This window comes from Sapajus apella, unplaced genomic scaffold, assembly GCF_009761245.1.
Source record: "Sapajus apella isolate SASKATOON/1434 unplaced genomic scaffold, GSC_monkey_1.0 scaffold75, whole genome shotgun sequence".
Lineage (NCBI taxonomy): Eukaryota > Metazoa > Chordata > Mammalia > Primates > Cebidae > Sapajus > Sapajus apella.
The window spans coordinates 8,578,745-8,594,717 of NW_022437015.1; the positions used below are offsets into that span (position 1 = coordinate 8,578,745).

At 36.1% G+C, this 15,973-nt stretch overlaps 1 non-coding gene across 1 annotated transcript; it reads left to right on the forward strand.

Moving 5' to 3' along the window:
• Positions 1 to 583: 583 nt before the first annotated feature.
• LOC116532343 lies at positions 584 to 721 on the forward strand. The gene has a single exon (XR_004260830.1). It is a non-coding gene; the product is annotated as a small nucleolar RNA SNORA4 (small nucleolar RNA).
• Positions 722 to 15,973: the final 15,252 nt, after the last annotated feature.

Genomic DNA, 15,973 nt, shown 5'->3' on the forward strand with positions numbered 1-15,973 from the left:
TCTCTGAATGCTCAGGAAGACTGATTTGAGTAGTAATAAAATTCTGGTTTCCTACAAAGCTGATCCGGCATGAATTATCCTTTCTTCACTGCAATTTCTCTGTCTTGATAAATCAGCTCTGTCTAGGCAGCCAGCAATGTGAACCTCTTGGGTGGTTACAATTCCAGCTAGTTTGGGGGCAAAGGTGAAGAATCACTTTAGCCTGTGAGGTCAAAGCTATAGTGAGCTGTGTTTGTGTCACTGCACTCCACCCTGGGTGACAAAGAGATATCCTGTCAAAAAAATTTAAAAAAAAGAGGAAGAAAAAAAGAAAGAACAAATGAAATAGAAAATTTTTATAAAGATTAAATATATCAATCATATATCTTAATATAAATAAAATAAGATATTAGTATAAATAATTACTTCAGATATGATGATCCAAATCTAACAACTAAAAATAGAAATTGTCAGAGTGGGGAAAGGACAAAATTAGTTGTATATGTCTAAGAGAAAGACACTTTCAATGTAAAGACACAGATAATTTAAAAATAAAGAGGTAAAGAAAGGTATATGGTGTTAACATTTATCAAAACAAAATGTGTTACCAAAAGTTAATGTTTTGAGGAAATGTTTTTTACCAGCTTGGGCTGTTTGGGATAATAACATTGACTAAGTTCCATAGTGGGTTATCACATATATATGTATATATATATTTCACTACTATTTTGTACTCTACATTACGTAAGTGTTAAAAAAAGTATGAGTAGCTATATTATTTTCTGAAAAGGCTGTTTTCAGAGGAAATAAAATGATCATAAATAAAGAGGCATCTTTAAACGGTAAAGGGTCAATTCCCTAAGAGAGTATAACAATCCAAATCATGTACACATCTAAAAAATAGAGGATATGAGGCAAAAACTGATTGCGCTACAAGGATACACAGACAAATCTATTATAGTTGGAGGCATCAACAACTCAATGTAAGTAGTTGACAGATTAAGCAGGTAAAATATCAGTAAGAATAAAAATGGCCTGAACATCACTTCAATCAATTTGATCACTTAGCAGTTATGGAATTGTCCATATGAAAAGAGCAGAATACATATTCTTCAGAAGCCCTCATGAAATATTTTAAAAAGACCACATTTTTGTGCTATAAAAAGCCACTTAACAAATTTAAAAAAATATGTATCAAATACAAAATAAAGTATGTTCTCAGACCACAATAAATATGAATCAATTTTTAAAATTTGAATTTAAAAATATTAACCTATTTTAAAGTAACTCACAGTTCAAAAAATTAAATATAAATTTAAAAATCACTTTACCTACATGAAAACAAAAATACAATCAGAATTTACCCATACTTAATGGAAAATTTATAGCATTAAATTATGTATTTGCCAGAGCAATCAAGCAGGAGAAATTGATAAATGACATTCATTTAGGAAGAGAAAAAGTCAAATTATTCCTGTTTGCAGACAACATAATCCGGTATCTAGAAAACCCCATAGTCTCAATCCCAAAGTTCCTTCAGCTGATAAAAAACTTTAGCAAAGTTTCAGGATACAAAAGAAATGTACAAAAATCACTAGCATTTCCACATACAGAAAACAGCCAAACAGAACAACAAATCAGAAAGGTAATCTCATTTACAATTGCCACAAAAAGAATAAAATACCTAAGTATACAGCTAACCAGGAAGGTGAAAATTCTCTACAATTAAAATTACAAAACTGCTCAAAGAAATCAGAGAAGACACAAACAAATGAAAAAATATCCCATGCTCAGGAATAGGAAGAATCAATATAATTAAAATGGACATACCGCCTGCCCAAAGCAATTTACAGATTCAACACTATTCTTATCCAATTACCAACAAAATTCTTCACAGAACTACAAAACACTATTTTAAAATTCATATGGAACCAAAAAAGAACTTGAATAGCCAATACCACACTAAGCAAAAAGAACAAAACTGGAGGCATGACACTACCTTACCTCAAACTATATTACAGGGTTACAGTAAGCAAAAAAGCATGGCATTAGTACAAAGAATGCACATAAATGAATGGGACAAAGTAGAGCGTCCAGAAATAAGGCTGCACACCTATGACTACCTGATCATTGACAAAGCTCGCAAAAACAAATAATGTGGAATAGACTCCCTACTCAATAAACGGTGCTGAGGTAACTGACTAGCCATATGCAGAAGATTGCAGCTAGACTCCTTTTTTTACACCATATACCAAAATAAATTAATTATGGACTAAATGCTTAAAACTAAAAACAAAATCTATAAACACTCGAAGACAAGCTAGGTAACACAATCCTGAACATAGGAATAGGCAAAGATTTTAGGACAGACACTAAAAGCAATCAAAACAAAAGCAAATATTGACAAATTAGATCTAGCCAAACTTAAGAGCTTCTGCACAGCAAAATAAACTACAACAGGATAAAGAGACAACCTACAGAATGGAAGAATATATTTGCTAACTATGTATCTGACAAAGGTCTAATATCCAGCATCTATGAGTAATTCAAACAAATTTATTAACCCAACTCCATTAAAAAGTGGGCAAAGGACATAAAGAGACACATTTCAAAAGAAGACATGCCTGCAGCCAACAAGCACATGGCAAAAAGCTCAATATTACAGAAATGTTTATCAAAACCACAATGAGACACCATCTCACACCAGTCAGAATGACTATTAAAAAAGAGTCAAAAAATAGCAAATGATGCCAAGGTTGTGGAGAAAAGGGAACATTTATACAATGTTGGTGAGAATTTCAATTAATACAACCATTGTGGAAAATAGTGTGGGTACTCTTCAAAGAGCCATGAAAACAGAACTACTACTTTACCCAGTAACCTTATTACTGGGTATATACCCAACTGAGTATAAGTAGTTATATTATAAAGGAACATGCACACATGTGTTCATGTAGCACTATTCACAATAGTTAAGACATGGAATCAATCTAAATACCTATCTGTGGAAAAACAAATAATGAAAATGTGGTACATATACAATATGGAATACTATGCAGCCATAAAAAAGAAGATCATGACTTTTGTGGCAACATGGATGAAGCCGGAGTTTACTATTCTTAGCACACTAATGCAGGAACAGAAAACCTAATACCACATGTTCTCATTTATAAGTGGGAGCTAAATGATGAAGACTCATGAACACAAAGAATAAAACAGACACTGGCATCTACATGAGGGTGGAGGTTGTAAAGAGAGAGAGGAGAAGAAAAAAAAATAACTTTTGGGTACTAGACTTAATAGTTGGGTGATGATGTAATCTGTACAACAAACTTCCGTGACATGAGTTTACCTAGATAACAAATCTTCACATGTACCAATGAACCTAAAATAAAAGTTAAAAATAAATTAAAATAAGAAATAAATTAATTTATGACAATAAAATACATTCTAGTGTATTAATATACCTCACTTTTTTCACTCATCAGTTTGTAGACATTGGAGCTGTTTTCCATTTTGAATTTGTTATGAATAACAATGCTGTAAGCACTGACATATATGTTCTTGTGGATGTATATTGTCATTTCTCATGAGTATATATTTAATGGAATTGCTGGCTCATAAGGCAAAAGTGTGTTAGGTTGGTGCAGAAGTAATTGTGGTTTTTGCCATTACTTTTAATGTAATTAAAAAGTAATGTTTGCAATTACTTTTAATATTTAACATTTTGAGGAGCTTCACCATTTTATAATCCCACCAGCAATGTATGTGCATCCCAATTTGTCTATATCCCTACCAACACTTTTTGTTATCTGTCTTTTTTATTAGAACCATCCTAATGGCTGTGAAGATGTATGCTATCAGGACTTTCATTTACATTTCCCTAATGATTAATGATGCATAGAAACTATTTATGTATATATTAGCCATTTGTATATTTTCCTTGGAGAAATGTCTACTTACACCCTTCGCCCATATTTTAATGTGATTATTTTCATTTATATTCTTGAGTTGTAAAAATTTGTAATACATTCTGGATATATGTCATATATCTATTATCAAAGTTATGATTTGCAAATATCTTCTTACATTTTGAGGGCTGTTTTGCTCATGCCATAATTTTCAAAATAAAATATTTTAATCTTGATATAGTCCAATATATTTATTTTGTTTTTTTGTCACAAGCTTTTTGCTGTTATGCCTAAAAAACCATTACCTATATCCAAGGTCAAGGAAGATTTGCTCATACATACCCTTCTAAGATTTTTATGTTTAAAAAAAGAGCTAAAGCTCTTACATTAACATCTGTGAAACATTTTCAGTTTTAGATTATAGTGTAAGAAAGGGGTCCAACCTTATTTATTTTGTGCATGGATATCCAGTTGTATCAGTACCATTTTTTGAAAAGACTGCTCTTTTCCCATTGTATAGTTTGCCACCCCTGTGGAAAATCAATTGACCACAAATCTGTGAGTTTATTTCTGGATTCTTAATTCTATTCCATTGATCTAATATATTGTCTTGATATCATTAACATACCATCTTGATTAATGTAGTTTTATAATCAGTTTTGAAATCAAGAAGTTTGCAACTGAACTTTTATATTTCTTTTTCAAACTTGTTTTGCCTATTCTGAGTTATTTGCCTTTCCATAAGAATTTTTGGGTTATGTTACAATTTTTTGCAAGGAAACCAGCTGTTATTTTGATGTAATGTTTTGGCTTTGTAGATTAATTTGGGGAATATTGGTACTTTAATAATATAAAATAGTTTGATCCATAAATGTGGAATCCATTTTTGTTTACTAGCTCTAATTTGTTTTAATGTTATTTTGTATTTTTAAATGTACATGTCTAGCACTACTTTTGTTACATTAGGTTTTAATAATTTTATTTTTTAAACATTTTATATGGGTTTTATTCTAAAATTCCTTTTAAATTATTAATTGATAACATATAAAATTACATTCGATGTTTATATGCATCTTGAATGGTGAAACGTTGCTAATTCATATGCTAGTTTTAAGTTTTTGTGTGTGGATTCCTTAGAAATGTTCATATAAAACTTCCTTTCATCTGCAAATAGAGATAATTTTTCTTCTTCCTTTTCACTCTGGCTTTTATTTCATTGTCTTATCTTTTGACTAGTATGTCTAGTAAAATATTACATAGAAGTGGTGACAATGAACATCTTGTCTTGCTCCTAATCTTTGAGCAAACACATTTCACCACTCTGTATGATGGTGCATGTATGTATTTAGGGTATTTGAGAGAAGGAGAGGTAGAAGAAAATGGGAGAGTAAAAGAATTTAAGGACTTAGTTTACATGATTGTAGATGCTGGCAAATCCAAAATCCATGTGGTAGGCTTGCAGCCTCCATGGTAGACTTCAAATTTAAGAGTACTCTGCTGGCAGAATTTTCTTTTTCTCTAGAGAGGTCTGTTTTTTTTTCTTTTTCTTTTTTTTTTCTATTAAGGCTTTCAACTGATTTGGATGAGGTCTACTTACATTATGAAGGGTAATATGCTTAATTAAAGTCTACTGATATAAATGTTAATCTTATCTTTAAAAAAATATGTTCACAGAAATAGCTAGAACAATGTTTCACCAAAGATCTGGATTCCATGGCCTAGCCAAGCTGACACATAATATTAACCATCCCATAGGAGATATAGCATTAATTGACATTTAAATTTTAAACTAACTTTATTTTTTGAGATAAACCTCACTTGTTCCTAACATATCAACTTTTTTTTATACATTCCTGGATTTGGTTTGCTGGTCTTTCACTGAAGATTTTTGTATCTATATACATGAGTAATATTTTTTTTTAATTTTCTTGACATCGCCATGGTCTTGTTTTGATATGCTAATGGTATTGGCTTGATAGAATTATTTGGAAAGCATATGTCTCTTATTCTATTTCTTGGAAATATTTGCACAGAATTGGTATTAATTATTATTTGATTGGTAGAATTCATCAGTGAAGGCATCTACACTAGCTATTTTGTGGAAAGTTTTCTAATCATTAATATGACTTCTTTATGTATTATAAGTATATTACAGTTTTCTATTTCTCTTTGAGTAAGTTTTGGTAATTTGTGAATTTCTATGAATTAGTCTATTCCATCTAATTAGTAATGTCTTCTCTCTCATTCCAGATGTAAATTGAGTCTTTTCTTCTTGGTAGTTCTAAGCCAGCCATTGCAATTTTTATTGATCCTTTCCAGGGACTAACTTAAAGTCTTATTACTCTTTCATGTTATTTTTTTTTACCTCTAATTTTTTTTCTTTTTATCCAAGCACTTATTATTTCCTTTCTTCTGATGGTTTATGTTTAATTTACTTTTCTTTTTTCTAAATTTTTAAGGTGTAAGTTATGTTGAGCTCTTTCTTCTCTTGACTATAATCACTTACAGGTATAAATTTCTCTCTAAGCACTACTTTTTATGCATCTCATACATTTGTTAAGATTTGTTTTTATTTGTGTTCGTCTCAGTGTATTTTTTAATTCCATTTTGAATTTTCCTTTAACCAATTGATTATTTAGTAAGGTACAAATTAACTTCCAAATATTTATGAAGATCTACACTTTTTATTACTTAATTTTATAGTTGGACATATGTTTTGTATGATTTCAATAATCTTAAACGTATTGAGATTTTTGTTACAGTGTATCAAACAGTCTACATGGGACATTGTTCCAGTGTATTTGAAAAGAATGTGCCATCCCTCTGCTCTTGAGTGGAGAGTTCTATAGAAGTCCATTAGGTCCGGTTGGTTTATACTCATTTTTACGTGTTCTCTTTATTTATTATTGAAAGTGAAGTGTCAAAGTCTCCCTCTATTAATATTAAATTGTCTATTTCTCCCTTTCATTCTGTCAGTAATTACTTGATATGTTTGCATCTCTTTTGTTACGTGCATGTATGTATATAACTGTTCCATCATTCAGGTAGAGTGACCCTTCTAAAATTATGAAAGGATACTATCTGTTTCTAATAACATTTTTTGAAGATTATTTTGTAGAATGTCAGTGTAGCCACTCCAAGCTTCTTATGATTGCTGTTTTCATGATCTATATTTTTCATCCTTTTACTTTAAATCTATTTGTGTCTCTGCATATAAAGTATGTTTCCTAGAGACAGTCTAGTGTTAGATTCTGCATTTAAAAATCTATTTAACAGCTTGCCTTGTGGTTGGATTGCTTAATTCTTTGAAATTTAATACTGTAATTCATAAGATTAAATTTACATTTGCAACATTTCTTTAAGTTTCCTTGTCTTCATTTTTGCTCTTCTACATTTTCTTATGATTTTCTTTTGCAGTTTGTATTTTCTTAGACAATCTTTTAATTGCTTTAATGATTTCAATTATATTTTAAAAATTATATTTTTAATTATTAACATATGGCTTACAATATACTTTTTTTCAAGGATAATATTTTATTTTATTTTTATTTTTACTTTTTTAATTATTTTATTAAAAATATCTAATGTATAAACCAATTTTTTTTTTGCATTTTACGTTTTGGGGTACATGTGAAGAACATGCAAGATTGTTGCCTAGGTACACACATGGCAGTGTGAATTGCTGCCTTCCTCCCCATCACCTATATCTGGCATTTCTCCCCATGCTATCTCTCTCCAATGCCCCACCCCCCGCTGTCCCTCCCCTATTTATCCCAGACAGACCCCAGTGTGTGATGCTCCCCTCCCTGTGTCCATGTGTTCTCATTGTTCAACACCCACCTATGAGTGAGAACATGCAGTATTTGATTTTCTGTTCTTGTGTCAGTTTGCTGAGAATGATGGTTTCCAGGTTCATCCATGTCCCTACAAAGGTCACAAACTCATCGTTTTTGATGGCTGCACAATATTCCATGGTGTATATGTGCCACATTTTCCCTGTCCAGTCTATCATCGATGGGCACTTGGGTTGGTTGCAGGTCTTTGCTATTGTAAACAGTGCTGCAATGAATATTCGTGTGCATATGTCCTTATAGTAGAACGATTTATAATCCTTTGTATATATACCCAGTAATGGGATTACTGGGTCAAATGGAATTTCTATTTGTAGATCCTTGAGGAATTGCCACACTGTCTTCCACAATGGTTGAACTAATTTACACTCCCACCAACAGTGTAAAAGTGTTCCTATTTCTCCACATCCTCTCCAGCATCTGTTGTCTCCAGATTTTTTAATGATTGCCATTCTAACTGGCGTGAGATGGTATCTCAATGTAGCTTTGATTTGCATTTCTCTAATGACCAGTGATGATGACCATTTTTTCATATGCTTGTTGGCCTCATGTATGTCTTCTTTTGTAAAGTAGCTGTTCATATCCTATGCTCACTTTTGAACAGTCTTGATTTGTTTTTTTCTTGTAAATCTGTTTCAGTTCTTTGTAGATTCTAGATATCAGCCCTTTGTCAGATGGGTAGATTGCAAAAGTTTTTGATGTTCTGGTCATGAAGTCCTTGCCTATGCCTATGTCCTGAATGGTTTTGCCTAGGTTTTCTTCTAGGGATTTTATGGTGTTAGGCCTTATGTTTAAGTCTTTAATCCATCTGGAGTTAATTTTAGTGTAAGGTGTCAGGAAGGGGTCCAGTTTCTGTTTTCTGCACATAGCTAGCCACTTTTCCCAACATCATTTATTAAACAAGGAATCCTTTCCCCGTTGCTTGTTTTTGTCTGGTTTGTCAAAGATCAGATGGTTGTAAATGTGTTCTGTTGCCTCTGAGGCCTCTGTTCTGTTCCATTGGTCTATATCTCTGTTTTGGTAACAGTACCATGCTGTTTTGATTACTGTAGCCTTGTAGTATAGTTTGAAGTCCAGTAGTGTGATACCTTCCGCTTTGTTCTTTTTGCTTAGAATTGACTTGGCTATGCAGGCTCTCTTTTAGTTCCATATGAAGTTTAAGGTGTTTTATTCCAGTGCTGTGAAGAAGGTCATTGGTAGCTTGATGGTGATAGCATTGAATCTGTAAATTACTTTGTGCAGTATGGCCATTTTCACGATATTGATTCTTCCTAACCATGAACATGGAATGTTTCTCCATCTGTTTGTGTCCTCTCTTATTTCATTGAGCAGCGGTTTGTAGTTCCCCCTGAAGAGGTCTTTTATGTCCTTGTTAGTTGTATTTCTAGGTATTTTATTCCCTTTGTAGCAATTGTGAATGGCAGTTTGTTCTTGATTTGGTTCTCTTTAAGTCTGTTATTAGTGTATAGGAATACTTGTGATTTTTGCACATTGATTTTGTGTCCTGAGACTTTGCTGAAGTTGCTTATCAGTTTATGGAGATTTTGGGCTGAGATGATGGGGTCCTCTAGATATAGAATCATGTCGTCTGCAAATAGAGACAATTTGACTTCCTCCTTTTCTATTTGAATACCCTTTATTTCTTTTTCTTTCCTGATTGCTCTGGCTAGAACTTCCAATACTGTATTGAACAGGAGTGGAGAGAGAGAGCATTCTTGTCTAGTGCCAGATTTCAAAGGGAATGCTTCATTTTTTTTTTATTTTTGCCCATTCAGTATGATATTGGCTGTTGGTTTGTTGTAAATAGTTTTTATTATTTTGACATATGTTCCATCAATACCTAGTTTATTGAGGGTTTTTAGCATAAAGGGCTGTTGAATTTTGTCAAAGGCCTTCTCTGCATCAATTGAGATAATCATGTGATTTTTGTCTTTGGTTTTATTTATGTGGTAAATTACATTTATATATTTGTGTATGTTGAATCAGCCTTGCATCCCTGATATGAAGCCTACTTGATCATGATGGATAAGCTTTTTGATGTGCTGTTACAATCAGTTTGCCAGTATTTTGCTGAAGATTTTTGCATCTATGTTCATCATGGATATTGGCCTGAAGTGTTCTTTTCTTGCTGAGTCTCTGCTGGATTTTGGAAGAAGGATGATGCTGGTCTCATCAAATGATTTGGGAAGGATTCCCTCTTTTTGGATTGTTTGGAATAGTTTCAGAAGGAATGAATGGTACCAGCTCCTCTTTGTATGTCTGGTAGAATTCGGCTGTGAACCCATTTGGAACTGGGCTTTTTTTGGGTGGTAGGCTCTTAAATGCTACCTCAATTTCAGACCTTGTTATTGGTCTATTCAGGGTTTCGACTTCTTCCTGGTTTAGGCTTTGGAGGATGCAAGTGTCCAGGAATTTATCCGTTTCTTCCAGGTTTACTAGTTTATGTGCATAGAGTTGTTTGTAATAATCTCTGATGATGGTTTGAATTCTGTGGAATCTGTGGTGATATCCCCTTTATCATTTTTTATTGCATCTATTTGCTTATTCTCTCTTTTCTTTTTTATTAATCTGGCTAGTGGTCTGTCTACTTTTTTGTTCTTTTCGAAAAACCAGCTACTGGATTTATTGATTTTTTGAAAGGTTTTTTGTGTCTCTATCTCCTTCAGTTCTGCTCTGATCTTAGTTATTTCTTGTCTTCTGCTAGGTTTTGAGTTTTTTTGACCTTACTTCTCTAGCTCTTTCAATTTCGATGATAGGGTGTCGATTTTAGATCTGTCCTTTCTTTTCATGTGGGCATTTATTGCTGGATATTTTCCTCTAGAGACTGCTTTAAATGTGTCCCAGAGATTCTGGTATGTTGGGTCTTCGTTCTTGTTGGTTTCAAAGAACATCTTTATTTCTGCCTTCATTTCATTGTTTATGCAGTCAACATTGAAGAACCAGTTGTTCAGTTTCCATGAAGCTCTGTGGTTCTGAGTTAGTTTCTCAATTCTGAGTTCTCACTTGATTGAACTGTGGTATGAGAGACTGTTTGTTATGATTTCCGTTCTTTTGCACTTGCTGACGAGTGATTTACTTCCAGTTATTTGGTCAATTTTAGAGTAGGTGTGATGTGGTGCTGAGAAGAATGTATATTCTGTGGATTTGGGGTGGAGAGTTCTGTAAATGTCTATTAGATTTGCCTGGTCCAGGTCTGAGTTCAAGTCCTGGATATCCTTGTTAATTTTCTGTCTGGTTGATCTGTCTAATATTGACAATGGGGTGTTGAAGTCTCCCACTATAATTGTGTGGGAGTCTAAGTCTCTTTGTAAGTCATTAGAACTTGCTTTATATATCTGGGTGCTCCTGTATTGGATGCTTATATATTTAGGATCGTTAGCTCTTCTTGTTGCATTGACTCTTTTATCATTATGTAATGTCCTTCTTTGTCTCTTTTGATATTTGTTGCCTCAAAGTCTATTTTACCAGAGATGAGAATTGCAACTCTTGGCTTTTTTTGTTCTCCATTTGCTTGGTAAATCTTCCTCCATCCCTTTATTTTGAGTCTTTGTGTATCCCTGCATATGAGATGGGTTTCCTGGATACAGCACACTGATGGGTTTTGGCTTTTTATCCAATTTGCCAGTCTGTGTCTTTTGATTGAGGCATTTAGCCCATTTATATTTAGGGTTAATATTGCTATGTGTGAATTTGATCCTGCCATTTTGATGCTAGCTGGCTGTTTTGCTCATTAGTTGATGCAGTTTCTTCATTGTGTTGATGCTCTTTACCATTTGGTATGTTTTTGGAGTGGCTGGTAATGGGTGTTCCTTTCTATGTTTAGTGCTTCTTTCAGGAGCTCTTGTGAAGCAGGCCTGGTGATGATTAAATCTCTGAGTACTTGCTTGTTCACACAGGATTTTTTTTCCTTCACTTATGAAGCTTAATATGGCTGGATATGAAAGTCTGGGTTGAAAGTTCTTTTCTTCAAGGATGTTGAATATTGGCCCCCACTCTCTTCTAGCTTGTAGGGTTTCTGCTGGGAGATCTGCTGGGTCTGATGGGCTTTCCTTTGTGGGTAACCCAACCTTTCTCTCTGGCTGCCCTTAGCATTTTCTCCTTCATTTCAATCCTGGTGAATCTGATGATTACGTGCCTTGGGGTTGCCCTTCTTGAAGAATATCTTTGTGGTGTTCTCTGTATTTCCTGGACTTGAATATTGGCCTGCCTTGCTAGGTTGGGGAAGTTTTCCTGGATAATATCCTGAGGAATATTTTCCAGCTTGAATTCATTCTCTCCGCCACATTCAGGTACATCTATCAAACATAGGTTAGGTCTTTTCACATAGTCACATATTTCTTGGAGACTTTGTTCATTCCTTTTTACCCTTTTTTCTCTAATCTTGCCTTCTCATTTTATTTCATTGAGTTGATCTTCAACCTCTGATATCCTATCTTCTGCTTGGTCAATTTGGCTGTTGAAACTTATGTATGCTTCACGAAGTTCTTCTGTTGTGTTTTTCAGCTCCATCAATTCACTTATATTCCTCTCTAAGTTGTTTATTCTCATTAGCATTTCATCAAATCTTTTTTCAAGGTTCTTCGTTTTTTTTGCATTGGATTAGAACATGATCTTTTATCTCAGAGAAGTTTCTTATTATCCACCTTCTGAAGCCTGATTCTGTCAATTCATCACACTGATTCTCCATCCAGCCTTGTTCCCTTGCTGGTGAGGAGTTGTGATCCCTTGTAGGGGGAGAGGCATTCTGGTTTCGGGTGTTTCCATCTTTTTTGTACTGGTTTCTTCCCATCTTTGTGGATTTATCCACCTGTCATCTTCATAGTTGTTGACTTTCAGATTGGGTCTCTGAGTGGACATCCAGTTTGTTAATGATGAAGTTATTTCTTTCTTTTTCTTAGTTTTCCTGCTAATATTCAGGCCCCTCTGCTGTAGGACTGCTGAGGTCCACTCCAGGCCCTGCTTGCCTGGGTATCACCTTCAGCGGCTGCAGAACAGTAAGGGTTGCTGCCAGTTTCTTCTTCTGCTATCTTTGTCCCAGAAGGATACCTGCCATATGTCAGTCTGAGCTCTCCTTTATGAGGTAACTCTTTGGATATATGGGGTCAGGGAGCTGCTTGAGGACACGGTCTGTCCTTTATAGGAACTCAAGTGCTGAGCTGTGAGCTCCATTGTTAATTCAGAGCTGCTGGGTAGGTACATTTAAGTCTGTTGCAGCAGAACTCATAAACCCTTTTTTTCTTCCCCCCAGGTGCTATGTCCCAGGGAGTTAGGGATTTATTTATGAGTTTCTGTTGTGCTGCTGCCTTTTCTCAGAGCTGCCCTGCCCAGGAAGGAGGCAGCCTAGTCTCTGTCTGCCTGCAGAGGCTTTGCTGTGCTGCTGTGGGTTCTGCCCAGCTTCCATGTGAACTTCCCTGCAGTCCTGTTTATACGGGTGTAGTTAGAACTGCCTCGGCAATGGTGGCCCACCTCTATAATGGCGGACTCTCTCTGTAATGGCAGGCTGCCTCGGCAATGGCAGGCTGCATCGGCAATGGCAGGCTGCCTCGGCAATGGCAGGCTGCATCAGCAATGGCAGACTGCCTCTGCTGTGGTGGACTGCCTCGGTAATGGCAGATGTCCCTCCCCCACAAAACTGGACCATCCCGGGTTCAGCTGTGCTTGCTGTGAAACTCTCAATCCAGAGCACTTCCGATTGCCATTTTTTTGTGAGGGTGGGACCAGCCAAGCCTGATCACCTGGCTCCCTGCCTCAGAGCCCTTTTTTTTTTTTTTAGTTGAACGGTCAACTCTCTCTCAGGTGTTCCAGTCACCTGTTGAAAAGGCACCAGGATCTGTGTGATTTCCTGTGCAGCAACCCACTGTGCTGGCTGAAACAGCTGTGCTGAGATTCATGACACTTTTTCGCCTGAGAATCTCCTGGCTTGGCTCCCTGTTTCAGTCCCCTTTTTAATCAGATAAATGGGCACCTCTGTCTCCCAGTAGCTCCAATTGCCAGCTAAAAGAGCGTGCGAACCCATGTATTTTGTATGGAGAATCACTGTGCCGGGGCACCAGCAAAACAGGTGCTCTGGTGAAAACGGCTGTGCCAGCCAAAACAGCCACTCTGGCCACCCATGGGGCTCCTCCGCCTGGGAATCTCCTGGTCTTTGGGCAATAAAAATCCATCTGGAAATGCAACGTCCACTCACCCTCTGTTTTCAATGGGAGCGGCAATCCTGAGCTGCTCCTAATTGACCATCTTCACAATATAGATATTGATATCTCAGGATTTACTTCAGATTTGTACTGATATACATTTAGTGAAATATAAAAACATCACACTTATAGGGTTCTGTTCTGTCCCTACTAATTTTGAAGAAGTGTAAAATTGGAAAGCCTGTAATTCTACATATGTTACAAATACAACAATGCATTTATATATTTATTTATGTAATTCGTGTGCTTTTAAATAATGTGAGGTAAGAAAGAAGAGAACATATATATTTATACAGTTGGTTATATTAAATTTCTTATTTACCTTTTCTGGATTCCTTAACTTTTTCCTCTTAATTTGAGTTTCCAGCTGATAGCAATTCCCTACTCCAATACTCCAATATATTTTTGTTTACACCTTCAAGTTTTGTGATATTATTGTCAAATATACTACATTATCTGTTATAGTCCCAACATTGTGGGACTATTTTGTGGAAAGTTTTCTAATCATTAATTTGATTTCCTTATGTGTTATAAGTATTTTAAAGTTTCCTATTTCTCTTTGAGTAAGTTTTGGTAATGTTATAGACAAGACATTGTGGTACTATAACAGAGATTATGTGTATATTATTGATGGCGGTGGTGGCCTGCCTGGATTGGCCCTGCCATCACATTAGCCACTGCAGGGAGGGTGCAGGGAGGAGGTGGACAGCCTCCTGCAGCCTGCTGTACTGGGGGCTGCAACAATGGGTTTGGGCATGGTTGCCCGCTGGTGGGGGAGAAGCACAGTCAGGTAGAGAGGGTCCTTGAAGTGGAGATACACCCGGGATGATGCTACAATGGCACACAGAGCACAGGGCCTGGCATGGGATGCAAAGCTGGGGCCACGCTTCAGGGCCATGGAAAGTTAGAGCAGCACCCCATTCAAGGACCCAGCTGAGGGTGTACCCATTGTGCCCACCCCACTGAGGGTGCTGGATTCCTGCACCTCAGGAGGAGGCTCTGTGCCAGGCTCAATACCGTGTCCCCGGGGTCTGCTCAGCATCAGTGTGACCACCGAGCCTGACACTTTCAATGGCCAGGACTGGGGCCTGCAATCTGCTCTTCCCCAGGCCACCTCTGAATGGCGACTGAATGGTGAGTCAATGGGAAAGCTTGTGGTGATGTCACTCTGCCCCAGACATTGGCCCCTGTCCAGGAAGAACCAGGAGCTCCAGCCCCAGGCTGCAGGGGGCATGGCTGGGGCTGCACACTCCACGGAGCCAGCAGGAGCCGCGACCAAGCAGCAGACCAATCCTTCTGAATGTGGATGAACCCACACAAGTTAGGGTTGTAGACCTGGGCCTCCCTATGCTCTTGGGGGCTGGGAGCAGGCAGAAGTCTTGCCCACCTCTGGGTGCAGCTTATTTCACTTAACACAATTATGTCCAGTCCATCCCTGTTGTTCCAAAAGAGTGGATGTCATTATTTTTATGGCTGGATAGTGCTCTGTTGTATACATGTACCACATTTTCTTCATCCATTTATCTGTTGATGGATACTTAGATTGCTTCCAAATCTTAGCTATTGTGAACAGTGCATCAACAAACATGAAAGTGCAGATACCTCTTCAATATACTGATTTTTTGTGGGCTATATACCCAGTAGTAGGATTACTGCGTCATATGACAGCACAATTTTTAGTTTTTGAAAGAACTTCCATACATACTGTTCTGCAGAGTAATTATACTAATTTACATTTCCACCAACAGTGGACAAATGTTTCCTTTTCTCCACATCCTTGTGAGCATTTGTTATTGCCTGTCTTTTGTATGTAAACAATTTTAACTGGGGTGAGATAGTATCTCATCATTTTTATTTGCATTTTCCTGATGATCAATAATGTTTAGAATTTTTTCAAATGTTTGTTTGCCATTCTTATGTCTTCTTCCAAGAAATATCTATTCAAATATTTTGCCCATGTTTTGATCAGATAATTAGATTTATTTTCCTATAGAATTGTTTGAGGTTCTTATATATTCTGGTTATTAATTCCTTCCTT